Genomic DNA, 16,698 nt, shown 5'->3' on the forward strand with positions numbered 1-16,698 from the left:
TACCTGATCCTATATAAGGTGACTTAAACAGAGTTCCACTGTGAGCTTGATGTCACCACCAAGCAGGAGCCAGCAGGCCACATTGATTCAGATTTCGTGGGAAGTAAAGTACCAAATGTTCCCAATGCTCCCTTTAGACCCTGTTCACACAGAATGGGAATGTGTTAGCTATAACCATATCAAACAATGGTTCTTGCTAGCAGAGTCCTGTTACGGTTTCCCTGACTAGCAGGGAGATGGGTACTTTTTCCCCCGAGAACCTGCCCCACAAACCATAATGTGGGTTGCCACCTGTAGTTTCAAAGTACAGTTTAAACAGTTTTTGGCAAACGAGAAATTTCCTCTCCATGCTGTCATGGGAACTGTGCCAAAAAACATTACTAGCAACAACTGCTTTAATGTGGGCTGTCTCTCATACAGCTCTGCTCTCAGGGTGGACAGGGCCTTAGATATGGATTGGTGGGGAACTGTGTGTGTGCACATGCATTTTTCAGTTAACTTGTGGGCCACTTTAATGCCTCCCATCAGAGCCTGAATAAGTTAAAGCGTGGCCCAGCTATGAGTATCTAGTTTTACTATAAACCATCTCAGTGCTGTTTATACTGAAGTAAGTGTGAGTCTTCAGCTAACCTAATCAGCTGGAGCATACACTATCTTTGGAGGCAATGAACTTAATTCTGTGAGTGCCACAGTGAGAAGGAATGGACACAGCAGAGACACATCTCTGGGGAACTCAGTTTCACAGATTCTTACCTGCAAGGCAAAGTTTAAACTGGCCGAGTCTCGAGGACTTTGCCGGCGAGGAAAACAGACCCAGTGCTCTCGCCACTAGGCCACACTGTCCTCCATTTTAATAATTCTTCTAAGGAAAAGTATTATGTGGGGAAAAGACTTGTATTGCGATACTTGTAACAAAAGTTAATGTACAGCTTGATTTGTGAAACAATGCTCTTGCAAAAGTATTATATGACAATATCTTTAAAAGAACCCCCAAATGTACTGTGTTACAAACAAAACATTGTACAAGCACTGTAACGAGAGACTGTTTTCAGTTACAATGAAATTGACAGCAAGTTTGGTGTTTGGTTCTTTTTAAATTAATTTGCAGCAATGTTTGGTTTAAAATAAATTCTCCATGGCTAAATAACTTCAAATGATAACATGACTCCTTGCCATTTTGAATTTAGCCAGCCTGAATAGATGTGTGTCACTTTAATAAATAGCTATTTTAAACACACAAACATATAACTTGCTACATTTGCCCCCCAGAGTGTATTTTCCTTGGCTGCATCTATTTAAAGTGTATGTCTAAAATAGCTATATTCCTTTTCCCTCCCATCAGCTGTGTCAAGATACAAATACAACAATATATAAATAGAGTCCTTCAGTTTCTTGGCAAAATACATCAATTTAGTTCTTCTTATCCTAACCATCATGAGCATTTAGAGGGTTTATCCCAATAAATTCCTTAATGAATCAAATAATCAAATCCTGTTACAATTTGGAATTATGCAATACATTAATAGAAAAATTTGCAAAGTATCATCTGTATATGATTTTTGATACGGATTATTTTTAGGAAAGATGATTACACCCGGTTTCTTGTAAATTGCCTGTTAGACACCAAAGCTTGATAGTGATGTACTAACAACTGCAAATGGCTACATTACTCTTCACCACATGACAGGAAGATGGAACACTATATACTGTATTTTAAAGTGATTTTAGAACTGTGGAAGATGATTGTGTTGACAATAATGACAACTGAGCCCTTCTATCCACAGAAAAGATGTCAGCATGGAAAATAACAATGCAAGTGTAGAGCCCCTCCCTTCCCCCTTGTGGCCAGTCCACATAAGATGAGAGTCTACTGTAGCTACAACTATTTATCCTTTTGCTCAGTCAGCAGGGAAAGTCCAGAGATGAGAGTCTACTCTAGCTACCAACTATTAATCCTTTTGCTCAGTCAGCAGGGAAAGTCCCATTTTATGCGGAAAGTCCAGAGATCAAATCTTGCAGCTAGCCTGGCAGTTCCAAAATAAAATATAATAATAATAATAAAAAAAATATAAACTGGCTAGGTTGAACCAAAACTGATATTTTTTCTGATTTCAGCAAGTGAGAAAAATTTCATTTAGTTTCTGTGCATTTTTAACTCTTTCTTTTTTAAAGCAAAGAAATAAGGAGTTACATTCATAGAGGAGGGGGAGGTTTACAACCCTACCTCTTCTCCCTGCTGCTAGGCACCTAAGCCCTTTCTCACAAAAAAAAAAAACACCGAGGAGGTGCCCCTCTCCCCCAATAACTTTTAGCCCAAGTGGTTAGAGCACTCCCTTGGGATGTGAAAGATCTAGGTTTCAAACACTACTCTGGAGCAGTGACTGGAACCCAGGTGTTCTTTCCACGTGGATGCCCTACTCACCAGACTAGTGTCATTCTCACTCTGACCACCATGACTGTTCAAGTATTATCCAATCTATTAAAAGGGAATAAGGACCAACTGGGGAATTACAGACCAGTCAGCTTAACTTCTGTACTCAGAAAGATAATGGAGTAAATAATTAACGAATCAATTTGAAACATGTAGAAGATAATAAGGTGATAAGTAACAGTCAGCATGGATTTGTCAAGAACAAATCATGTCAAATCAACCTGATAGCTTCTTTGATAGGGTAACAAGCCTTGTGGATAGCAGGTGAGTGGTACATGTGGTATATCTTGACATTAATAAAGCTTTTGATACAGTCTTGCATGACCTGCTCATAAACAAACTAGGAAAATGCAACCTAGCTGAAGCTACTATAAGGTGGATGGAAAACTGGTTTGGAAAACCATTCCAAGAGGAGTAGTCTCAGTGGTTCACAGCCATGCTGCAAAAGCATAACAAGTGGGGTCCCACAAGGATCAGTTCTGGATACGGTTTGTGCAATATCTTCATCAATGATAGAGAGTACACTTATAAACTTTGTGGACAATACCAAGCTGGGAGGAGTTGCAAGGCTTTGGAGGATAGAATTATAATTCAAAATGATCTGGACAAAGTGGGGAAATGGTCTGAAGTAAATAGAATGAAATTCACTAAGGACAAATGCAAGTACTCCACTAGGAAGGAACAATCAGTTGCACACATACAGAATGGGAAATGAATGCCTAGGAAGGAGTACTGTGGAAAGGGATCTGGGGGTCAATAGTGTATCACAAGCTAAATATGAGTCAGTGTAACACTATTGCAAAAAAAGCAAACGCATTCTGGGATTGTATTAGCAGGAGTGTTGTAAGCAAGACACAAGAAGTAATTCTTCCGCTCTACTCAGTACTGATTAGGCCTCAACTGGAGAATTGTGTCCAATTCTGGACACCACATTTCTGGAAAGATGTGGACAAACTGGGAAAAGTCCAGAGAAGAGCAAGAAAAATGATTAAAGGCCTAGAAAACATGACCTATGAGGGAAGATTGAAAATATTGGGTTTGTTTAGTCTGGAAAAGACAAGACGGAGGGGACATGATAACAGTTGTCAAGTACATGAAAGATTGTTACAAGGAGGAGGGAGAAAATCCCTCCTCTTAACTCTGAGGATGGACAAGAAGCAATGGGCTTAAATTGCAGCAAGGGAGGTTTAGGTTTGAACATTAGGAAAAACTTCCTGTCAGGGTGGTTAAGCACTGGATAAAACTACTTAGGGAGGTTGCGGAATCTCCATCATTGGAGACTGTTAAGAGCAGGTTAGACAACACCTCTCAGGAATGATTCTACATAATACTAGTCCTGCCATGAGGTGAAGGGGACTGGACAACCTCTCAAGGTCCCTTCCAGTCTTTTGATTGATAGGAGGGTTACCTAGGAGGTGGTGGAATCTCCTTCCTTAGAGATTTTTAAGGTCAGGCTTGACAAAGCCCTGGCTGGATGATTTAGCTGGGAATGGTTCTGCTTTGAGCAGGGGTTGGACTAGATGACCTCTTGAGATCATTTCCAACCCTGATATTCTGTGATTCTATGATTCTGCAAAATGGAACCACTTCAGCAGGAGACCCATCCCAGAGTAGCCAATGGCACTGGGATTAAGGCACTCACCTGGGTTCAAGTCCTTGTTCCAGAATAGGAATTCAAGCCTGGGTCTCCCACATCCCAGGTGAGTGCTTTAACCACTAGGTTAGATTTTATAACGTCACCCCCCCGACCTCCTTCTCCTCTTTTCTGAACGGTGCCTAAATCCTCTTGTGAACCTAGCATGAAAAAATCAAAACAATTCATTTAGATATTTCTGGTCATTTTTCATTTTGACCAAAAACAAGGAGCCAAACAGACCTGAATTTGCAAAATGTTTCAGTCAACTCAGATGTGCTTTTTTCAGTGAAAAAAAAAATGTTGAGCTGGGTGGAATTTTCAGACTAGTCATTGTGCAAGTTTCCCTCATAGAGTGTTACCAAGTCACTTCTCCTGTGCTCAGAGGTCAAAAGCCTTATAACTTCACTGCCTATCCCTCCTTGTCTCTTACAGAGTGTACTGGATACATTCACAATACCTATTGGAAATGCTCTGTGTTAACAGCTATTTGCTGACTCATGGTATTTCCATATTTTCTGAAAAGAAATTCTGATGATCTTAGTAAACTCAAACCCTAAAGTGCTTAAATGTTTCCAGCAGTCCAGTCTTTGTAGCTTTAATTGGCTCCCTGGCTGAACTGACCAACTCCTGCTGAATTATGTTTATCTGCAGTTGGTGATAAAGTTCTCTTTTAATTCCCATTGCACAGAATATTTAGGGAAGTGCCACAGCTGTGCTTACTCACACTCCACCACAGTTATGTAAATACTGCATATGGAAACTATTTCTGATTAAAGCGCCATACCAACCCAAAGGAATTATATGTAGCTCTAGATGGCTGCCAAGATGTTGTGGTCTCTCTCCAGATTGGCATGCATATGAATGATATCACATTTTCTCTCAGAGATCATTTGGCAAAACCTTATATAAAAGGGTAATTTTCTCTCTCTTGCAGAGTTCCAGTGAGCCAAGGAATATCTCCCAGCGTGCCTTTTCCTACTTACAAAAACATGGGTTCAACATAAAACTCGAAACCTCTAAATGCTGCAATCTTGCAATAAAAAGGACATTCACTCCCCCCCACCGAATTCAGAGCTTTATTTTATAGAGGGGCAGATATCTAAGACAATACCCAGTATACTATATTAATCACGTATTTGATAAGATCCTCACTGGAAAGGAGTGTTTGTTTTCTAAGAACCACCTTATGTCAAATCACTTGAGGATTTTCCCTCCTACATCATCTTAGGGCCAAATTTGCACAGATTTACACTACTGTACACTCTCTTATCGATCAGATTCAGGAGTCTGTTACTCAAATTAAGGGAATGATAACTTCATTGCAATTAACAATGAGTGGAATCAACAGAGTTCCTGAAGTCAGCAGAACTACTCTGAATTTACGCCACTGCACTGAGAACTGAATTACTCCCACTGAAACCAGATTTCCACGGTGTATACAGTCAGCAAAGCCTTTGATCATTAGGGCCAATTTCTTTCTCAGTACCCTTGTGCAGCCTGCTTGGATCAGTGGAATATTTTGGTGCATTTCTCCAGTGTAAACAAGGCCATAGTGTCCCAAGATCTCAGTCCCCATCCTACTGCAAACATATACTGTTTCCTCTGACTTCCCAGGTGGCTCCATTGGCAACACGTGCTGTTAGGATTGTGCAGTTCAGTTCCAGCTCTGGTACCAGGGGACTTAATTAGGAATAAATGTTGAAATTAAGAAAATGGAAAATTTTAGGTTTCATTTCCAGGGAAAAGTCTCCAGAGTCCAACCTATTAGACAGAGGAATAATTTCCTAGGGAAAGTCATGGAATCCTTATTACCTGACACAATTAAATCTGGACCAGAACAATGTTATAGGGTGAGATAATCTAGGCCTTTTCCATCTGAACACTCTGTGGTTCCATGATTGTCAATAAGAATGCTAATTGTGCTCACATATTTAACAGTTCTTGCTGACTTGCAACTAATGCCAGTTAAGTTGAGGATTTCTATGATATAAGATACCTGTTAATTGGGAACTGGACTGAAACCCAGTTAGGGTAGAATTTTGCCCTGCAATAAAAAACGTGTACTGAAACTGATTGAGCTACAGTCCAAACTAACATTTACTTTATCTATGAGCGGGGTAATGAAAGACATCAATTTTAAATAAAAAAATATCTACAGACAATTAAGCAATTTTTTTTCCCCTTTGCACAAAACTCTTTTCTTCCTTCTCATGCTCTAGTCATAGTAGTGCGAATGCTGATGGACAGTGATATCCAGTCCACCCTCATTACTATGGGTAACTGGCTAAAGTACTGAACCAATGATCCAAACTGTTTCAACTCCTGGGTGAGGTCGGTTATTTGAAAAACCAAGGAACAATGGAGTGAATTTGTCACAGTGAGTTAGTGTCACGTAACAGAACAAAATCAGACACTGCAGGATCTTGCCTGTACTCTGGACTGAAGCACCTTTAAAGCTTCCTGATATACAAAGCCTGTTCACGTTGCCTCCCATATGTGTTTGGAGTGAGAACGTAAAGCACAGCTTCTTGAAGCAACTAGCTGTCAATGGAGAGGGGAAATATAGTGTTTTGATGAAAAAAATACTTTAAAAATCTCCCACAGAAGTTACAGCTATCCTAAAACCATTGCCAAGTTCACAGAATATAGTGTGTGCAGTTTGTGGTGAATCTCCACTAAGTGTGACTATACTACTGTACAGTGCATAGTACCATCACTTTAGTCAAGGAAAATCTTAGAGAATAGGGGACAGAATCTCATGCCAAAGCACGCATAAAACTTCCACTGGTTTCAGTGGGAGTTATATGAATTCTGTGGTGGGAAAATAGGGCCTCAATTAAGATAAATCAGGCAACAATGTCACAAGACACTGGGGTGAAGAACGGGACTCTAGAAGCATCCATAAAACAGCTCAGGAAAACAGAAGAATGAGGATACAGTCTCCAAGAAGACTGTCTTATTAGTCGACTACCTGCCGTAAAGAGATTACTACAAGAGCACACTCCAATTCTTTTAATTTTACACTCTTTTTGTGGAGGCACTTGTCCTTTTATCTTAAGAGATCACTAATGGGCTGTGCAAAATAGGTTAAATAAAAGCAGCAAGAAGAAGAAAGGAACATCTGAAAGAAAAAAAAAATCACAAAATTCCCTAGGGTTAAATTCCTGGCAGCACAGTCCAGTGGAAAGAGCAGTAGCCTGGGAGTCAGCTCTGCCACTGACATGCTGTGACTTGGGACAAGTAATTTCACTTTTCTGTGCCTTAGTCCCAACATCTATAAAATGGGGCTAATGATACTGTCACATTACACCCATATTCTTCATAAAAATATGCTTACGATATGAATATGGCATAACTAAGATCTGTTTTATGTAAGATGAGTCATGTGAAGTATCATTGAAAAGGTTATGATTTACTGAATATGATTATCCTATTTGTAAGCATGTATCATTTCTGTACCTAAAGTTAGAAACATTGACTATGTAACAATTACAACTGTGTGTGTACTTGGGGGAACTCCAGCCAGACATTAGGCAATCAGCCTCAATGGGCCATTTAAGGAGGACAATAGAACCTTGAAGATACTAATTTCCCCACCTTCCTGAGCAGCTGCTTTGACACTGCAAGGTCATGTCTTGATGCCACCTGGTACACAGTACCACCTTGGACACTACTGGTATTTTTCCACTGGAAACAAAGCATTCCCACCTTATGTAAATCTTATTTAAGGCTGGGAAGGGAGTCAATCAAAGCTCTTCTCCACTGCCTCCCCGCCCAAGAAGGAAGACTGCTAAAAGCACCCGAAGAGACAAAGGAACTAAGCTGGGGAAAAGCAAGGGCTGAGTCCAGGCTGAGGCAGAGGTCTAGCCTGTGAAGAGAAATAACTAGAACTCTAAGCTGCAGAAACTCTGTAAACCGCCTAAAACAATGTTTAGGGTGAGAAATTATCATTTGTAAACTGTTTCTTTAGTGAATCAAGCTAGGGTTGGGTGTTTTGTTTTATTTTCTCAGTAATCTGCTTAATTCTGTTTGCTATCACTTATAATCATTTAAAATTTACCTTTTGTAGTTAAACTTATTTCTTCTTTATTCCAAAATCCATCTTGTGCAATTCATATCGGGGGAGGGCGGATTTTTATGAGCTTGCGTTTTACAGATCTCTCTATACAGCGCAAGACAATATTGTTTTGGGGTTTATACCCCAAAGGAGGTATGCACATGAGTGGTGGGTAAATCCCCTAGCTGAGTCCTCCCACAGAGAGTTAATCACAGACTCTGTGATTCTGCAGCTGCGTGTCCCTACCTGCGTGTATGCTGGAAAAGGGCTTAAGAGCCTATCACAGCAGCATCAGTATAAGGGCAACCCGGGTTGGTGGGACAGGTAGGCTCAGTGGGACCCCAGCATATCTGGTGGCTTCCCAAAAGAGGAGTCCAACCCATCACAGATACTTATCTTCCTTTGTAAATACACTACAAAACAACCCTAGGTAAGTGCTAAGTATTCCTATCCTCTTGTGAGCAGATATAACTATGTGAGTCTAACTCCCTCATATTGTGATCGCAATCAAAGAAAAAGGCACTTAGTATGAGAACTGTGTATATGTGTGTGAAAACATGAGCGCAGTTAAGTGGCCATAAGGAGTTAAGAATAGCTGGGGTTGTATGTGTAGATTCCAGTAGAACAATTCCAGCAATAACAGCCCCCACCATTATCTGTAACTGAGTCTGTAATATACACACGCTTTCCTTTTATGGACACAGCGGGTCATTTATTCTGATGTAACATTTATCTAGTGCAATGCTTTACAGAGACTTGGAGGGCCAGTTCATTGCCCTGCACCTGTAGTTATTTACACTAATACAAAATGAGTGTAAAGTGGATGCAAAAATGCTACAAAATCAGAATATTAGCATTTTGCATTGGTGCAAATCAGCAGTTCTCAAGCAGGGGTCCGGGGCCCTTTGGGGGACCCATAAGCAGGTTTCGGGGGGCCTGCCAAAATAAAACAGAGAACAGGGCCCAGTGTTAGACTCTCTGGGGCCCAGGGCAGAAAGCTGAAGGCCGAGCCTTCCTCCTAGGGTGACTAGATGTCCCAATTTTATAGGGACAGTCCCAATTTTGGGGGGCTGTGTCTTATATAGGTGCCTATTACCCTGCGCCTCTTGTCCCGATTTTTCACACTTGCTATCTGGTCACCCTACATGTCTGGCAAAACATGTCTGTGCCAATAATCTTACTTACACAGTGAAAACCCGCTATAACACGATGATTGGGTCCAAAAAATTTGATCGTGATAAATGCGGGGTATAGTGACGTTTACTATTTCAAGCCAGTCAATTTCAAGCCAATCAATTTCTCTTGGGCAGAAAATGACTTGCATTTGTGAACTGCCCATAACAGTAACTGAGAAGGGTGCAGCTCCAGCAGCGGGGGCTTTCAGCCATGCAGCAGGAGAGGGAAACACTTGGGGAGACCAGGGGAGACGTGCAAGGGGCAGAGAAAGAGCAAGGAGCCACTGGGGAGGAGAATGGCTCTTCTAGCCAAAAGAAGAAGCAGGGGTAGAAAGGGAAGAGGCAGTGGGGGAAGACACATTCCATTTTTTGGGTTTTTTTTCCCTTCAGTGGCGCTCCAGCCTCTTTTTTTCTTTTCTTTTCTTTTTTCTTTTTTGCGCTTCAGCAGCGCTCTGGCTTTTTTTTTTTTTTTTTTTTTTGCGCGTCCATGGTGCTCCAGCCGCTTTTTTTTGCTTGGGGCGGCCGGAGCCACCTTATGATCGCGTTATATCCGAATTCGTGTTATTGCGGGGCGCGTTATAGCGGGGTTTCCCTGTATTATAATTAAGTTCTTGAGGCCTTTCATTCCAGGATATCCAAGTGTTTTAACAACCATTAGTTAAGGCTCACAACAGCCCTTTAAGGTAGGTAAGGCATCCCCATTTCAGAGACGACTTGGCCAAGGTCAGATAGCAGCTTTGTGACAGAACCAGGAACAAGACCCAAGTGTCCTGATTTCCAGGCTTCTAGATTCATTCTTAGACCATACTAACATAAAAACACTATCTCACATACACAAGTCACAAGCTAACAGCAACAGAAGTATGAAGAGAAGGTGAATAAAGCAGACTGTTAATATTTATTTGTTGTATTACCACAGCACCAAGGAGCCTTGGGAATGGACCAAGACACCTTTGCGCTAGGAGGTGTACAAACAGAACAAAAAGACGGTCCCTGCCCTAAAGAGCTTACAATCTAAGTATAAGCCAAGAGACCACAGATAGGAGAATACAAGGAAACAATGAGGCCTGGTCTACTCTTAATAATAAGATCAACCTAGCTACATTGTTCAGGGCTGTGAAGTTTTGTGCCCTGAGCTCCGTAATTAAGTTGATCAAATTCCTGGTGTAGACGGGACTAGGTCTATGGAAGAATACTTCAAAATGAATTTATCCATTGACCTACCTATTGTCCCTTAGAGAGATGGATTGACAACATAGCTGGAAAAAACCCTTCTACACTGTAGTGCCATAGCTGTAGAGGCTGTAGTGTTGACATGCTCTGAGACAATATTAGTCCACATGATAGGCAGTGGTCTCAAGTTGTTTGTGTGCATCATGGCAAAGAAGATATTTAGGGAGGGCTTTGAAAGAGGATAATGAAGTTTCATGGGAAACTCCTTGTAAGCGTGATGGGAGTAAGCAAGAAGAGGCTTGTTTGAAAATTTTACAAGTGGACAATGGAAGCCAGCATTGGAGGTGGGAGTCAACAGCTTGATAGCAACTGAAAGTTGACAGGTAGAGTGGGGATAGGCTATGAAAAACCTTGACAGAAAAAACAACTAGCTTATGTTTCTGTTAGTAACCAGCAAACTGCGTACCATTGGCTGCTGTGGAGATTACACCCATGCAAAGCAAAATTGTTTCTCTCTCAATTAAATGATGATCCACAGAGAGACAAAGCAAAGTAAGACTGATTAAAGTGCTTCTTCATGATAGAAACCATTACTCACTTGCTGCAACTTGGTCATTCTTAACTTGCACAGTATGCAGAATACACTGCCACAGAGGGCTGGATTCCCTTCCCACTTACACTAGAGCAAATCCATTAGCTGTAATGGGGTTACACTGATATAAATCAGGAGTACAAGGAGAATCCAGCTCCTATTTTGTAACATCAACTATGCACTTTTTTGGATACATGGAAAATAGGGCTGTGGGCATGTTTCATAATAGTGAGGTTTTCAAATCTTGATGAGTGTCCTGGCCAACTTCCCATTCAGGTAATCACATCTGTGTGCTTTGGCTTCCTAAATCTGCCCTAACCCTCAAAGTTACAGAGACAGACGCATTCCACCTCCCCGCCAAAGCAGGGAGGATGGGACACTCACCTAGGTCACCTCTGCCCCCCAAATTTGAAAGAACAAGACATCCACCCACCTTCACACCAACACAAGAAGCAGGAATGAAACATGAACCAGCCTTTCCCCTGTTCTAATGATCAGCTGCATGGATATGGCCCTGCAAAGTTTCAGGGATCAAGAAAGCCACATCTGAATCCCCACACCAAAAATCTTAAATTCTCATGAGCTAGTGCAACTAGTGAAACTGAGAATCCAGGACTGATGTTAGGTGCCAAGCTACATGCTCTCCTCTCTTGTGGGTTTTATTAAAAGTACGGAACTCCCACTGTGAAAACACATATTTATAAAATGACTAGACAACATTTACAATGAAAGCTGACCTAATAAAACAGTTCATTGTTTTCTAACACAGCTTTATTCAATATCATGTTACTGTGCCCTGCCCTCTGCTAAAACATAATCATATTTTTATTCTGTCCTCCCCTTCACTGCTTGTTTATTTCACTCACCGATTCTGCCTTGTCATTAAGATTGTGAGCTCTCTCGGGCATGGGCTATATTTTACTATCATAGAATCATAGAAGATTACAGTTGGAAGAGACGTCAGGAAGTCATCTAGTCCAACCCCCTGCTCAAAGCAGGACCAACACCAAATAAATTATCCCAGCTAAGACTTTGTCAAGCCAGGCTTTAAAAACCTCTATGGATCGAGATTACACCACCTCCCTAAGTAACCCATTCCAGTGCTTCACCACCCTCAGTGAAATAGTGTTTCCTAATATCCAACCTAGACCTCCCCCACTGCAACTTGTTCTATCATCTGCCACCACTGAGAACAGCCGAGCTCCATCCTCTTTGGAACCTCCCTTCAGGTAATTGAAGGCTGCTATTAATCCACTCTCACTCCTTCTCTTCTGCGACTAAATAAGCCCAGTTCCCTCAGCCTCTCCTCATAAGCACGTGCCCCAGCCTCCTAATCATTTTCGTTGCCCTCCACTGGACTCTCTCTAATTTGTCCATGTACTTTCTGTAGTGGGGGGCCCAAAACTGGGCACAATACTGCAGATGTGGTCTCACCAGTGCCAAATAGAGGGGAATAATCACTTCCCTTGATCTGCTGGCAACGCTCCGACTAATGGAGCCCAATAAGCCGTTAGCCTTTTTGGCAACAAGGGCACACTATTGACTCATATCCAGCCACATCCTCTGTCACTAGGTTGCCTCCCCCATTCAGTAAGGGTCCCACACTTTCCGTGACCTTGTTGCTAACGTATTTGTAGAAACCCTTCTTGTTGCCCTTCACATCCCTTGCTATATGTCTGTACAGTTGTATATGTCATATGTCTTGACTATATGTCTGTACAGTTTCTAACACAACTGAGACCTCAACCTGGTTCACACTTCTAAAAATAATTAATAGCAGCAAGCATGACTGGATATTTCCTCTTACAGAAATGTCCCACGGAATTTACCAGAGAATAAACTTTCTAAAGCAATTTTTAAACTTACTGACAGAATTCTACATTAGGGTTCTAATTCACTATTCAATCACTAAGATGGTTTAAAAATTCTATAATAAAAAATTTATTCTATATTATATTCAAAGAGTGTTTTCAGTAATTTCTGTAGAACCCTACTGGCTTTACTATTATATGCCTAAATACTATCACTCTGTGCAGGATGCCTAGCTAGCTATGTGCCACTCAGCTGCTTGACTGGATGGTTTTTGCTCACATGCACAGGGTCTTAACTGATTGCCATATGTGGGGCTGGAAAGAACTTTTGCCCAAGATCAGATTGGCTGTGACCATGGTGGTTTTCCACCTCCCTCTGCAGCCTATGGCATGGGTCACATGTCAGGATCACCTGGGTATATCTCACTTAATTCCCTGCCATTGTAGGGGGTCCCGGCATTGTGCGCCTCAGTCCCTGCTATTCTCTACCGTGTGACATAACGGTAATACTTTGGTCTAATTTTGGTTGTGCGGGGGTGGGGGCGTGTCCTGGAAGATGACACTGGCCTGTGATATAAAGGAGATGCTCTGGTAGCCCAATCTAGGCTTAAACTCTATGACACTGTGTCCTTAACTCCCCTTTCCCATCAAAGGGCCCAATGTTACAAACACTATGCTCATAAGTAACTTTATCCTTGAGAGCTGAGCCACTGAATTTACTCTTTAGGATCGCACTGCTTAGTCCAGCTGAACTACTGCCAATGGGCAAAGTTACTCATGTGAACCAGTGTTTGAAGGATTAGGTTGAACACATTTTGTTTAGTTGGATAAATGGCAAGCGGGGGTTTGAGTCAATGCAAAACAGTAGAAACCTGAATTGATTCAGCTTGGCCTCATCAGTCATTTTATCCAGCATGTGTCATATCTTTTGCATACTGAGCCCGTAAGTCTTTTTGCAACAGGTGCAAAAGAGGCTTTAAAAGCAGAAGAAAACAAATCTCACCTAAGGGAACTCATCAGAAATCGATGAGAAGATTTGTTGTGCTGCCGGAAACATTTACTTGCCTAGCATATAATAACTTTTTCCCAGTCTGAGTTACTGGGTTGAGAGGGGGAACTTTTCCCCTTGAGGCCTGACAATCTCTAGTACTGCTATTTTATATGACACTTGTCAATAAAAGTGAAGGTTAAACAGGCTGCAGTGGTAATTACCTCAACGTAGCTTATTCCACCCAAAAATATACAACATAGGCTCCCGTGTCTGGACCAGCATGAGTTAGATAAATAGTGCTAAATGCTCCTCATGTCTCTCCTTTCACCATGTTTGTTTTATTAGAAATACTGTCCTACAGTCCTCAGGACCTTGGATTGATTTGTATGCATGGAACATATTTTTCTTGTGCTGATGTCTTCAACTAGCAATGAACATCATCCACCATCCTGCCACACTAAACTAATGCACAGAAACATTAGAAGAGAGCAGGAGAGAGGGATGGGCCTGCAACAATGCTCTGGGTCTGGTTTTTTTGCAGGGCCTGCACCCCAAGACCTGTGGATCTAAAAGCATGCAGCTTTAACTGCTGAGCTAACCAGGAACAGGTACATTAGACTGTTAAAGGCAGTTACAGACTCATGAATCTCTTTACATAGTCCACTCTCTAGAAGGAGAAAGACCCTATACAGGCCTAAACTGGAAAAAACAGACCTCGTATCTCCTCCGTGTCTTGGGGAAAACTTCAATTTTTTTAAAAAAGAGGTATTTCCTTCTCAGTCTCTTTCAACTGTGCTAAGTATAACCAGTTCAGCAGAAATCATTCTATAATCTAGCCCCCTCTAGCTGATCTACAAAATGGTTTCTACTGCACAGCTGTGACCATGTTGTATGCAGACCTCTTCACAACCATGTTTGGGCTTAGCCACATTTGAAAGTGATTTTCAAATACAGTTTCAAGTCCTAGTATGGAGAGCGCCCTTAGTGGAGGCTTTGGCAGCCAGCTGATTCTGCTATTATAACACTTACAGTAAAGTTACATCATCAGTTATAGGATCCATGTGTGTTAGGGAACTGTGTTATAAAACAGTAGTGCTGTAATATAGTGTGGTCTTGCCTGTGCTTTAAGAATGTTTTGGAATCCAGTACTGTCCTGATCTAAGTTCTACAGGGTACACTCTTCTAACCTGCATTATGATGTCATTCCACTACGGGAAAACTTCAGTTCGATATTCAGATATCTAAAAAAAGAAAATTATGCTCATGTGACCCACAATAGTCTGCGATTTTCACTGCTTTGTCGAGTGACAGAGAGACCGTTTGCTTGGTATGAAAAATCCAGCATAAGGTAGTGTGAAATTTTGCATGCTGGACTACAGTAAAAATCAGAAGTCACTCTTTCCACAGGAAACAAAAGCAACCAGAACAGAAAACCATTTTAATGAGTGACATGGCTCTCCCACGCATTATTTCTTAGTCGCACCAAAAACTGCACACGTCACTACCATATTTGTCATGGATAAAACTTGTATACTATTTACTAAGTATTGTGTACAATGTGATGTTGGTTCCACAATATGGTTTTTAAGCAAATTTAGGGTCAGGGTTGTGGTAGAGGCCTAGAATTACAACATAGCGAAAGACGATTAGGCCTCATCTGGAGTACTGTCACGGTGGTTAAGCACTGGAATAAATTGCCTAGGGAGTCTGTGGAATCTCCATCATGTCTAATCTGCTCTTAAAAATCTCCGAACACCTGTCAGGAATGGTCTAGATAATACTTAGTCCTGCCTTGAGTACAGGGGACTGGACTAGATGACCTCGAGGTCCCTTCCAGACCTATGATTCTAAGAAGGAGAAAACTCAAAGAATCTAAAACTCACATGCGACGAATATTGTTATTCTCATAGCAATCCATACAATGGGAATGGAGAGGGTTTTTTTCCCACTATCAGACAGCCTGTGACTGGGAGCTCTGCAGGCTGGAAGGCTAGTGATGCAGCTGCCAATCTCCATTTAAAAAAACAAAAAAACCCAGTATTCTAGAGTGATGGTCCAAACCACTGCACTCTGTAGCAATGACAGCTTGCAATAGTGCTTTAGGTTGTTACTGCAGAAAACTGGACTACTCTTTTATAAGAGTTGACTACCACTAACCCTGCCAACAGCCCTTTGATGAGTTGGGGATCACGAAAGGGAAAATGAAAATAGAATATCAGGGTTGAAAGAGATCTCAGGAGGTCATCTAGTCCAACCCACTGCTCAAAGCAGGACCAATCCCCAGACACATTTTTAGCCCAGATCCCTAAATGGCCCCTTCAAGGTTTGAACTCAAAACCCTGGGTTTAGCAGGCCAATCTCAAACCACTGAGCTATCCCTCCCCCCATAAGTGAACCTTAAGAGCAGTTTGTACAAAAAAGGAAGAAAAAAGTGAAAGAAAAAAAACCTAAATGAACAATAGATCTAGAAGTGGACAGGAGAAGTGGAGAAAATTAAAAGAAAACAGTCAAAATATTGGAACTCTTCCAAGATGCAATACAAGGGAGCTAGGAGCATGTATCCTTCAAACCATCATGGGGGATGGGAGTGTCTCTAGCAAAAACCAAAAGCATGGGGAATCATTGCCTTACACAAACCCCACCTCTTCATTCCACATGAAATGCTAACTCTGAAAATGTAAATTTTCAGTCCCTCCGATAAGTAAGTGCTGAGAATCAAAAAAGCTCCAAGCTGCTTCTTTAAAAACTTGTGTGCTAGAGAAGAACAAAAAGCCCATTGTTTGAATGGAAGAATGGGTCTCTATTTCCACCCCCTCACTGACTCTATTGGTT

The 16,698-nt window shown here is 41.5% G+C and overlaps 1 protein-coding gene across 1 annotated transcript in view; it reads right to left on the reverse strand.

Moving 5' to 3' along the window:
* The window catches only part of SNTB1 (syntrophin beta 1), a 164,915-nt gene that overhangs the window by 75,727 nt on the left and 72,490 nt on the right, over positions 1-16,698 (reverse strand). The window lies entirely within an intron of this gene.

This window comes from Gopherus evgoodei, chromosome 2 (genome assembly GCF_007399415.2).
Source record: "Gopherus evgoodei ecotype Sinaloan lineage chromosome 2, rGopEvg1_v1.p, whole genome shotgun sequence".
Lineage (NCBI taxonomy): Eukaryota > Metazoa > Chordata > Testudines > Testudinidae > Gopherus > Gopherus evgoodei.